Source organism: Cupressus sempervirens, chromosome 1 (assembly GCF_028749045.1).
Source record: "Cupressus sempervirens isolate cs-2001-9-10 chromosome 1, ASM2874904v1, whole genome shotgun sequence".
Lineage (NCBI taxonomy): Eukaryota > Viridiplantae > Streptophyta > Pinopsida > Cupressales > Cupressaceae > Cupressus > Cupressus sempervirens.
Window position 1 is genome coordinate 611323198 of NC_143118.1, and position 10033 is coordinate 611333230.

Sequence of the window (10033 nt, forward strand, 5' to 3'; positions counted from 1 at the left end):
GCCAACTCGATCGGCACAACATTGGGAATGGTTCGACAGCGGTTGTCGTTCCAATGTGTCATCGGGGGATGTCTTGGAAAGTGGTCTTTCTTTCACTGAATGGGGGATGTCTTGGAAAGTGGTCTTTCTTTCAAGGGCGAGCTCGCGTCTAGCACTTGGACTGTGTGTCGCGTCACAAGTGAATGGGGAGATCTCTCTGTGAACGGCGGCATGGTGATTGCAAGAGAAAATTGACTTAGTCGGAGCCATTGGCCTCGGGCCATTGTGACGGCCTCGCAATTTCTCTTTAATTGCAACCTATGTTTGCGCAGTAGCAGAGTTTGCATGTAAGATGGGCCTTGTTCTCGAGAGTTCCAGGAGATGACCTCCGGAACTTTTGGATTGGGCCCCTTCAAGGTGAAATTCATCCAGCTCGATGACCATTTCAGTCCCTCGGCTCCATGAACTCACATCTCCCAACCGATGACAATCTTTTGCTCCTCTGCCGACCTCATAAAAAATTGGGTCGTGAATGGCTGTTTGGTAGGAATTTTAAAGGATTTGGATTTTCAAGGCGGATGTCGGTGTGTTCGCTAATTTCTAATGCAGAGCGAGCCTCGCACTAATAGCTTATATAGGAGAGGTGGTTGCCGCGAGCCTCTCCCGTGCCCCTCTCATTGATTCAACGCCGGTGTCAAGGCGGATGGATATGTCGGATTTTGAAACGGTGGACGCCGACGTTGAATCAATTAGAGGGGCATGAAGCCCACCCTGGATGTGCTATTCCTCGACTCTCCTTTAAATCATGTTTTCTTCTCGCTCAGCTTGGCACAATTTCGGAAAAAGGTTTTGGCAGCGGTTGCCATCCCTCACCGCGTCTACTTGGTGATTTTAAAACTCGATCTAAAACGGGAGCCCTCGCCTAGCACCTCCGTCCGGTGTTGCTCGGGTATTGCATAAAATTATGCCAACGGCGCGAATCCCCCAACGAATGCCTACGCTTGGACCCTCTCTTAGATCACCTTCTTCGATCACTCGACCGACGCAACTACGGAAGAGACTTGGCAGCGGTTGCCATTCTACAGCGCGTCTGTTCAGCGATTTCGAAGTTGATCTAATGGCGAGCCCTTGTCTCTAGCCATGAGGTGGGTGCTTGGCGCTCTAGCAAAATTTTTTGCGTGCCTATCGCGGCTACAATGGGAGAGGTGGTTGCCGCGAGCCTCTCCCGTGCCCCCCTCATTGATTCAACGCCGCTGTCAGGGCGGATGGATATGTCGGATTTCGAAACGGTGGACGCCGACGTTGAATCAATTAGAGGGGCATGAAGCCCACCCTCGAGGGTGCTATTCCTGGACTCTCCTTTAGATCATGTTTTCTTGTCACTCAGCTGGCGCAATTTCAGAAAAAGGTTTGGCAGCGGTTGCCAGCCCTCACCGCGTCTACTCGGTGATTTTAAAACTCGATCTAAAACGGGAGCCCTCGTCTAGCACCTCCGTCCGGTGTTGCTCGGGTATTGCATAAATTTATGCCATCGGCGCGAATCCCCCAACGAATGCCTACGCTTGGACCCTCTCTTAGATCACCTTCTTCGATCACTCGACCGACGCAACTACGGAAGAGACTTGGCAGCGGTTGCCATTCTACAGCGCGTCTGTTCAGCGATTTCGAAGTTGATCTAATGGCGAGCCCTTGTCTCTAGGCATGAGGTGGGTGCTTGGCGCTCTAGCAAAACTTTTTGCGTGCCTATCGCGGCTACAACGGGAGAGGTGGTTGCCGCGAGCCTCTCCCGTGCCCCCCTCATTGATTCAACGCCGCTGTCAGGACGGATGGATATGTCGGATTTTGAAACGGTGGACGGCGACGTTGAATCAATTAGAGGGGCATGAAGCCCACCCTCGAGGGTGCTATTCCTGGTCTCTCCTTTAGATCATGTTTTCTTGTCACTCAGCTGGCGCAATTTCGGAAAAAGGTTTGGCAGCGGTTGCCAGCCCTCACCGCGTCTACTCGGTGATTTTAAAACTCGATCTAAAACGGGAGCCCTCGTCTAGCACCTCCGTCCGGTGTTGCTCGGGTATTGCATAAATTTATGCCATCGGCGCGAATCCCCCAACGAATGCCTACGCTTGGACTCTCTCTTAGATCACCTTCTTCGATCACTCGACCGACGCAACTACGGAAGAGACTTGGCAGCGGTTGCCATTCTACAGCGCGTCTGTTCAGCGATTTCGAAGTTGATCTAATGGCGAGCCCTTGTCTCTAGCCATGAGGTGGGTGCTTGGCGCTCTAGCAAAATTTTTTGCGTGCCTATCGCGGCTACAACGGGAGAGGCGGTTGCCGCGAGCCTCTCCCGTGCCCCCCTCATTGATTCAACGCCGCTGTCAGGGCGGATGGATATGTCGGATTTTGAAACGGTGGACGGCGACGTTGAATCAATTAGAGGGGCATGAAGCCCACCCTCGAGGGTGCTATTCCTGGGCTCTCCTTTAGATCATGTTTTCTTGTCACTCGGCTGGCGCAATTTCAGAAAAAGGTTTGGCAGCGGTTGCCAGCCCTCACCGCGTCTACTAGGTGATTTTAAAACTCGATCTAAAACGGGAGCCCTCGTCTAGCACCTCCGTCCGGTGTTGCTCGGGTATTGCATAAATTTATGCCATCGGCGCGAATCCCCCAACGAATGCCTATGCTTGGACCCTCTCTTAGATCACCTTCTTCGATCACTCGACCGACGCAACTACGGAAGAGACCTGGCAGCGGTTGCCATTCTACAGCGCATCTGTTCAGCGATTTCGAAGTTGATCTCATGGCGAGCCCTTGTCTCTAGGCATGAGGTGGGTGCTTGGCGCTCTAGCAAAATTTTTTTGCGTGCCTATCGCGGCTACAAGGGGAGAGGTGGTTGCCGCGAGCCTCTCCCGTGCCCCCCTCATTGATTCAATGCCGCTGTTAGGGCGGATGGATATGTCGGATTTTGAAACGGTGGACGGCGACGTTGAATCAATTAGAGGGGCATGAAGCCCACCCTCGAGGGTGCTATTCCTGGACTCTCCTTTAGATCATGTTTTCTTGTCACTCAGCTGGCGCAATTTCGGAAAAAGGTTTGGCAGCGGTTGCCAGCCCTCACCGCGTCTACTCGGTGATTTTAAAACTCGATCTAAAACGGGAGCCCTCGTCTAGCACCTCCGTCCGGTGTTGCTCAGGTATTGCATAAATTTATGTCATCGGCGCGAATCCCCCAACGAATGCCTACGCTTGGACCCTCTCTTAGATCACCTTCTTCGATCACTCGACCGACGCAACTACGGAAGAGACTTGGCAGCGGTTGCCATTCTACAGCGCGTCTGTTCAGCGATTTCGAAGTTGATCTAATGGCGAGCCCTTGTCTCTAGCCATGAGGTGGGTGCTTGGCGCTCTAGCAAAATTTTTTGCGTGCCTATCGCGGCTACAACGGGAGAGGTGGTTGCCGCGAGCCTCTTCCGTGCCCCCCTCATTGATTCAACGCCGCTGTCAGGGCGGATGGATATGTCGGATTTTGAAATGGTGGACGCCGACGTTGAATCAATTAGAGGGGCATGAAGCCCACCCTCGAGGGTGCTATTCCTGGGCTCTCCTTTAGATCATGTTTTCTTGTCACTCAGCTGGCGCAATTTCGGAAAAAGGTTTGGTAGCGGTTGCCAGCCCTCACCGCTTCTACTTGGTGATTTTAAAACTCGATCTAAAACGGGAGCCCTCGTCTAGCACCTCCGTCCGGTGTTGCTCGGGTAATGCATAAATTTATGCCATCGGCGCGAATCCCCCAACGAATGCCTACGCGTGGACCCTCTCTTAGATCACCTTCTTCGATCACTCGACCGACGCAACTACGGAAGAGACTTGGCAGCGGTTGCCATTCTACAGCGCGTCTGTTCAGCGATTTCGAAGTTGATCTAATGGCGAGCCCTTGTCTCTAGGCATGAGGTGGGTGCTTGGCGCTCTAGCAAAATTTTTTTGCGTGCCTATCGCGGCTACAAGGGGAGAGGTGGTTTCCGCGAGCCTCTCCCGTGCCCCCCTCATTGATTCAACGCCGCTGTCAGGGCGGATGGATATGTCAGATTTTGAAACGGTGGACGCCGACGTTGAATCAATTAGAGGGGCATGAAGCCCACCCTCGAGGGTGCTATTCCTGGACTCTCCTTTAGATCATGTTTTCTTGTCACTCAGCTGGCGCAATTTCGGAAAAAGGTTTGGCAGCGGTTGCCAGCCCTCACCGCGTCTACTCGGTGATTTTAAAACTCGATCTAAAACGGGAGCCCTCGTCTAGCACCTCCGTCCGGTGTTGCTCGGGTATTGCATAAATTTATGCCATCGGCGCGAATCCCCCAACGAATGCCTACGCTTGGACCCTCTATTAGATCACCTTCTTCGATCACTCGACCGACCCAACTACGGAAGAGACTTGGCAGCGGTTGCCATTCTACAGCGCGTCTGTTCAGCGATTTCGAAGTTGATCTAATGGCGAGCCCTTGTCTCTAGCCATGAGGTGGGTGCTTGGCGCTCTAGCAAAATTTTTTGCGTGCCTATCGCGGCTACAACGGGAGAGGTGGTTGCCGCGAGCCTCTCCCGTGCCCCCCTCATTGATTCAACGCCGCTGTCAGGGCGGATGGATATGTCGGATTTTGAAACGGTGGACGGCGACGTTGAATCAATTAGAGGGGCATGAAGCCCACCCTCGAGGGTGCTATTCCTGGACTCTCCTTTAGATCATGTTTTCTTGTCAATCAGCTGGCGCAATTTCGAAAAAAGGTTTGGCAGCGGTTGCCAGCCCTCACCGCGTCTACTTGGTGATTTTAAAACTCGATCTAAAACGGGAGCCCTCGTCTAGCACCTCCGTCCGGTGTTGCTCGGGTATTGCATAATTTTTTGCTATCGGCGCGAAACCCCCAAAGAATCCCTAGCCTTGGACTCTCTCTTAGGTCACCTTCTTCGATCACTCGACCGACGCAATTACGGAAGAGGCTTGGCAGCGGTTGCCATTCCACAGCGCGTCTGTTCAGAGATTTCGAAGTTGATCTACTAATGGCGAGCCCTTGTCTAGCCATGAGGTGGGTGCTTGGGGCTCTAGCAATTTTTTGTGTGCCTATCGCGGCTACAATGGGAGCTTTGGTACCAAAAGTTCTCGTCGACCCTCCCCAATAGAAATCAGTGCTGGTGTTCGCGAAAGACACGTTATTCGGATTTTTGGAATATTGGCACCAGCATCGTTTCTATTGGGAGGGCCGTGAAGCCATCCCGATTTTGCTATGCGAGGGCTCGCCCCCCAGAGTCGTTCTCTACGCAACAACTTCTTTGGCACAAAATTTTCAGAATGGTTCGGCAGCGGTTGTCGTTCCAATGGTGCCGTTGTGGTGGTTGCCTGGGCAGCGATCTGAAGGGCGACCCGTCGTCTAGCAGTTGGCCTGCGCATCACGAGTGACAAGGGAGCCTTTGTTATCGGAAGCTCCCCGTGGCCATTCGATTAGAAGAGCCATTGCTTGTTTGAGCAAGGACGAATGCAGCCTCGAATTCCAAACGAAATCAACGATTTCGGATCCTATATAAGAGCGGAATGAAGCAGCAGCACAGCCCGTTTGCTATGCGCGGCTCCCCAAAGTTGCTCTTCTTTCTCACTCCATTGCCACAATTTCGGGAGTTGTTCGACAGCGGTTGTCGTTCCAATGTGTCATTGCGGTGATCTGGAGAGCGATGCTAAGGGCGGGAGCTTGTGTCTAGAATTTGGGATGTTTGTGCGAGCGAGCAGGGGAGCTTCTCTTATCGGAACCTCTCCGTGGCCTTTGAATATATAGACCCAGTGCCGACGATATCGATGGATGCGAGCCCTTGGATTCCAAATTTGTCCACAGCTGACATTGGTTTTTGTGAGAGATGGGCACGAAAGCACATCCCGATTGCTACGCGGGAGCTCCCTAAGGTCGCCTCTGTGCCAACTCGATCGGCACAACATTGGGAATGGTTCGACAGCGGTTTACGTTCCAATGTGTCATCGGGGGATGTCTTGGAAAGTGGTCTTTCTTTCAAGGGCGAGCTCGCGTCTAGACCTTGGATTGTGCGTCGCGTCACAAGTGAATGGGGAGATCTCTCTGTGAACGGCGGCATGGTGATTGCAAGAGAAAATTGACTTTAGTCGGAGCCATTGGCCTCGGGCCATTGTGACGGCCTCGCAATTTCTCTTTAATTGCAACCTATGTTTGCGCAGTAGCAGAGTTTGCATGTAAGATGGGCCTTGTTGTCGAGAGTTCCAGGAGATGACCTCCGGAACTTTTGGATTGGGGGCCCCTTCAAGGTGAAATTCATCCAGTTGATCGGATGAGCTCGATGACCATTTCAGTCCCTCGGCTCCATGAACTCACATCTCCTAACCGATGACAATCTTTTGCTCCTCTGCCGACCCCATAAAAAATTGGGTCGTGAATGGCTGTTTGGTAGGAATTTTAAAGGATTTGGATTTTTAAGGCGGATGTCGGTGTGTTCGCTAATTTCTAATGCAGAGCGAGCCTCGCACTAATAGCTTATATAGGAGAGGTGGTTGCCGCGAGCCTCTCCCGTGCCCCTCTCATTGATTCAACGCCGGTGTCAAGGCGGATGGATATGTCAGATTTTGAAACGGTGGACGCCGACGTTGAATCAATTAGAGGGGCATGGAGCCCACCCCGGATGTGCTATTCCTCGACTCTCGTTTAGATCATGTTTTCTTCTCACTCAGCTGGCGCAATTTCGGAAAAGGGTTTGGCAGCGGTTGCCATCCCTCACCGCGTCTACTCGGTGATTTTAAAACTCGATCTAAAACGGGAGCCCTCGTCTAGCACCTCCGTCCGGTGTTGCTCGGGTATTGCATAAATTTATGCCATCGGCGCGAATCCCCCAACGAAAGCCTACGCTTGGACCCTCTCTTAGATCACCTTCTTCGATCACTCGACCGACGCAACTACGGAAGAGACTTGGCAGCGGTTGCCATTCTACAGCGCGTCTGTTCAGCGATTTCGAAGTTGATCTCATGGCGAGCCCTTGTCTCTAGGCATGAGGTGGGTGCTTGGCGCTCTAGCAAAATTTTTTTGCGTGCCTATCGCGGCTACAAGGGGAGAGGTGGTTGCCGCGAGCCTCTCCCGTGCCCCCCTCATTGATTCAACGCCGCTGTCAGGGCGGATGGATATGTCGGATTTTGAAACGGTGGACGGCGACGTTGAATCAATTAGAGGGGCATGAAGCCCACCCTCGAGGGTGCTATTCCCGGACTCTCCTTTAGATCATGTTTTCTTGTCACTCAGCTGGCGCAATTTCGGAAAAAGGTTTGGCAGCGGTTGCCAGCCCTCACCGCGTCTACTCGGTGATTTTAAAACTCGATCTAAAACGGGAGCCCTCGTCTAGCACCTCCGTCCGGTGTTGCTCGGGTATTGCATAAATTTATGCCATCGGCGCGAATCCCCCAACGAATGCCTACGCTTGGACCCTCTCTTAGATCACCTTCTTCGATCACTCGACCGACGCAACTACGGAAGAGACTTGGCAGCGGTTGCCATTCTACAGCGCGTCTGTTCAGCGATTTCGAAGTTGATCTAATGGCGAGCCCTTGTCTCTAGGCATGAGGTGGGTGCTTGGCGCTCTAGCAAAATTTTTTGCGTGCCTATCGCGGCTACAACGGGAGGGGTGGTTGCCGCGAGCCTCTCCCGTGCCCCCCTCATTGATTCAACGCCGCTGTCAGGGCGGATGGATATGTCGGATTTTGAAACGGTGGACGGCGACGTTGAATCAATTGGAGGGGCATGAAGCCCACCCTCGAGGGTGCTATTCCTGGACTCTCCTTTAGATCATGTTTTCTTGTCACTCAGCTGGCGCAATTTCGGAAAAAGGTTTGGCAGCGGTTGCCAGCCCTCACCGCGTCTACTCGGTGATTTTAAAACTCGATCTAAAACGGGAGCCCTCGTCTAGCACCTCCGTCCGGTGTTGCTCGGGTATTGCATAAATTTATGCCATCGGCACGAATCCCCCAACGAATGCCTACGCTTGGACCCTCTCTTAGATCACCTTCTTCGATCACTCGACCGACGCAACTACGGAAGAGACTTGGCAGCGGTTGCCATTCTACAGCGCGTCTGTTCAGCGATTTCGAAGTTGATCTAATGGCGAGCCCTTGTCTCTAGGCATGAGGTGGGTGCTTGGCGCTCTAGCAAAATTTTTTGCGTGCCTATCGCGGCTACAACGGGAGAGGTGGTTGCCGCGAGCCTCTCCCGTGCCCCCCTCATTGATTCAACGCCGCTGTCAGGGCGGATGGATATGTCGGATTTTGAAACGGTGGACGGCGACGTTGAATCAATTAGAGGGGCATGAAGCCCACCCTCGAGGGTGCTATTCCTGGACTCTCCTTTAGATCATGTTTTCTTGTCACTCAGCTGGCGCAATTTCGGAAAAAGGTTTGGCAGCGGTTGCCAGCCCTCACCGCGTCTACTTGGTGATTTTAAAACTCGATCTAAAACGGGAGCCCTCGTCTAGCACCTCCGTCCGGTGTTGCTCGGGTAATGCATAAATTTATGCCATCGGCGCGAATCCCCCAACGAATGCCTACGCTTGGACCCTCTCTTAGATCACCTTCTTCGATCACTCGATCGACGCAACTACGGAAGAGACTTGGCAGCGGTTGCCATTCTACAGCGCGTCTGTTCAGCGATTTCGAAGTTTTGATCTAATGGCGAGCCCTTGTCTCTAGGCATGAGGTGGGTGCTTGGCGCTCGAGCAAAATTTTTTGCGTGCCTATCGCGGCTACGATGGGAGAGGTGGTTGCCGCGAGCCTCTCCCGTGCCCTCCTCATTGATTCAACGCCGCTGTCAGGGCGGATGGAAATGTCGGATTTTGAAACGGTGGACGGCGACGCTGAATCAATTAGAGGGGCATGAAGCCCACCCTCGAGGGTGCTATTCCTGGACTCTCCTTTAGATCATGTATTCTTGTCACTCAGCTGGCGCAATTTCGGAAAAAGGTTTGGCAGCGGTTGCCAGCCCCTCACCGCGTCTACTTGGTGATTTTAAAACTCGATCTAAAACGGGAGCCCTCGTCTTGCACCTCCGTCCGGTGTTGCTCGGGTATTGCACAAATTTTTGCCATCGGCGCGAATCCCCCAACGAATGCCTACACGCTTGGACCCTCTCTTAGATCACCTTCTTCGATCACTCGACCGACGCAATTACGGAAGAGACTTGGCAGCGGTTGCCATTCTACACCGCGTCCGTTATGCGATTTCGAAGTTGATCTAATGGCGAGCCCTTGTCTATAGCAATGAGGTGGGTACTTGGCGCTCTAGCAAAATTTTTTGCGAGCCTATCACGGCTACAATGGGAGAGGTGGTTGCCGCGAGCCTCTCCCGTGCCCAGCTCATTGATTCAACGCCGCTGTCAGGGCGGATGGATATGTCGGATTTTGAAACGGTGGACGCCGACGTTGAATCAATTAGAAGGGCATGAAGCCCACCTTCGAGGGTGGTGCTATTCCTGGACTCTCCTTTACATCATGTTTTCTTGTCACTCAGCTGGCGCAATTTCGGAAAAAGGTTTGGCAGCGGTTGCCAGCCCTCACCGCGTCTTCTTGGTGATTTTAAAACTCGATCTAAAACGGGAGCCCTCGTCTAGCGGCTCTGTGCCAACTCGATCGGCACAACATTGGGAAATGGTTCGACAGCGGTTGTCGTTCCAATGTGTCATCGGGGGATGCCTTGGAAAGTGGCCTTTCAAGGGCGAGCTCGCGTCTAGCCCTTGGATTGTGCGTCGCGTCACAAGTGAATGGGGGAGATCTCTCTGTGAACGGCGGCATGGTGATTGCAAGAGAAAATTGACTTAGTCGGAGCATTGGCCTCGGGCCATTGTGACGGCCTTGCAATTTCTCTTTAATTGCAACCTATGTTTGCGCAGTAGCAGAGTTTGCATGTAAGATGGGCCTTGTTCTCGAGAGTTCCAGGAGATGACCTCCGGAACTTTTGGATTGGGCCCCTTCAAGGTGAAATTCATCCAGCTGATCGGATGAAGCTCGATGTGCTTGT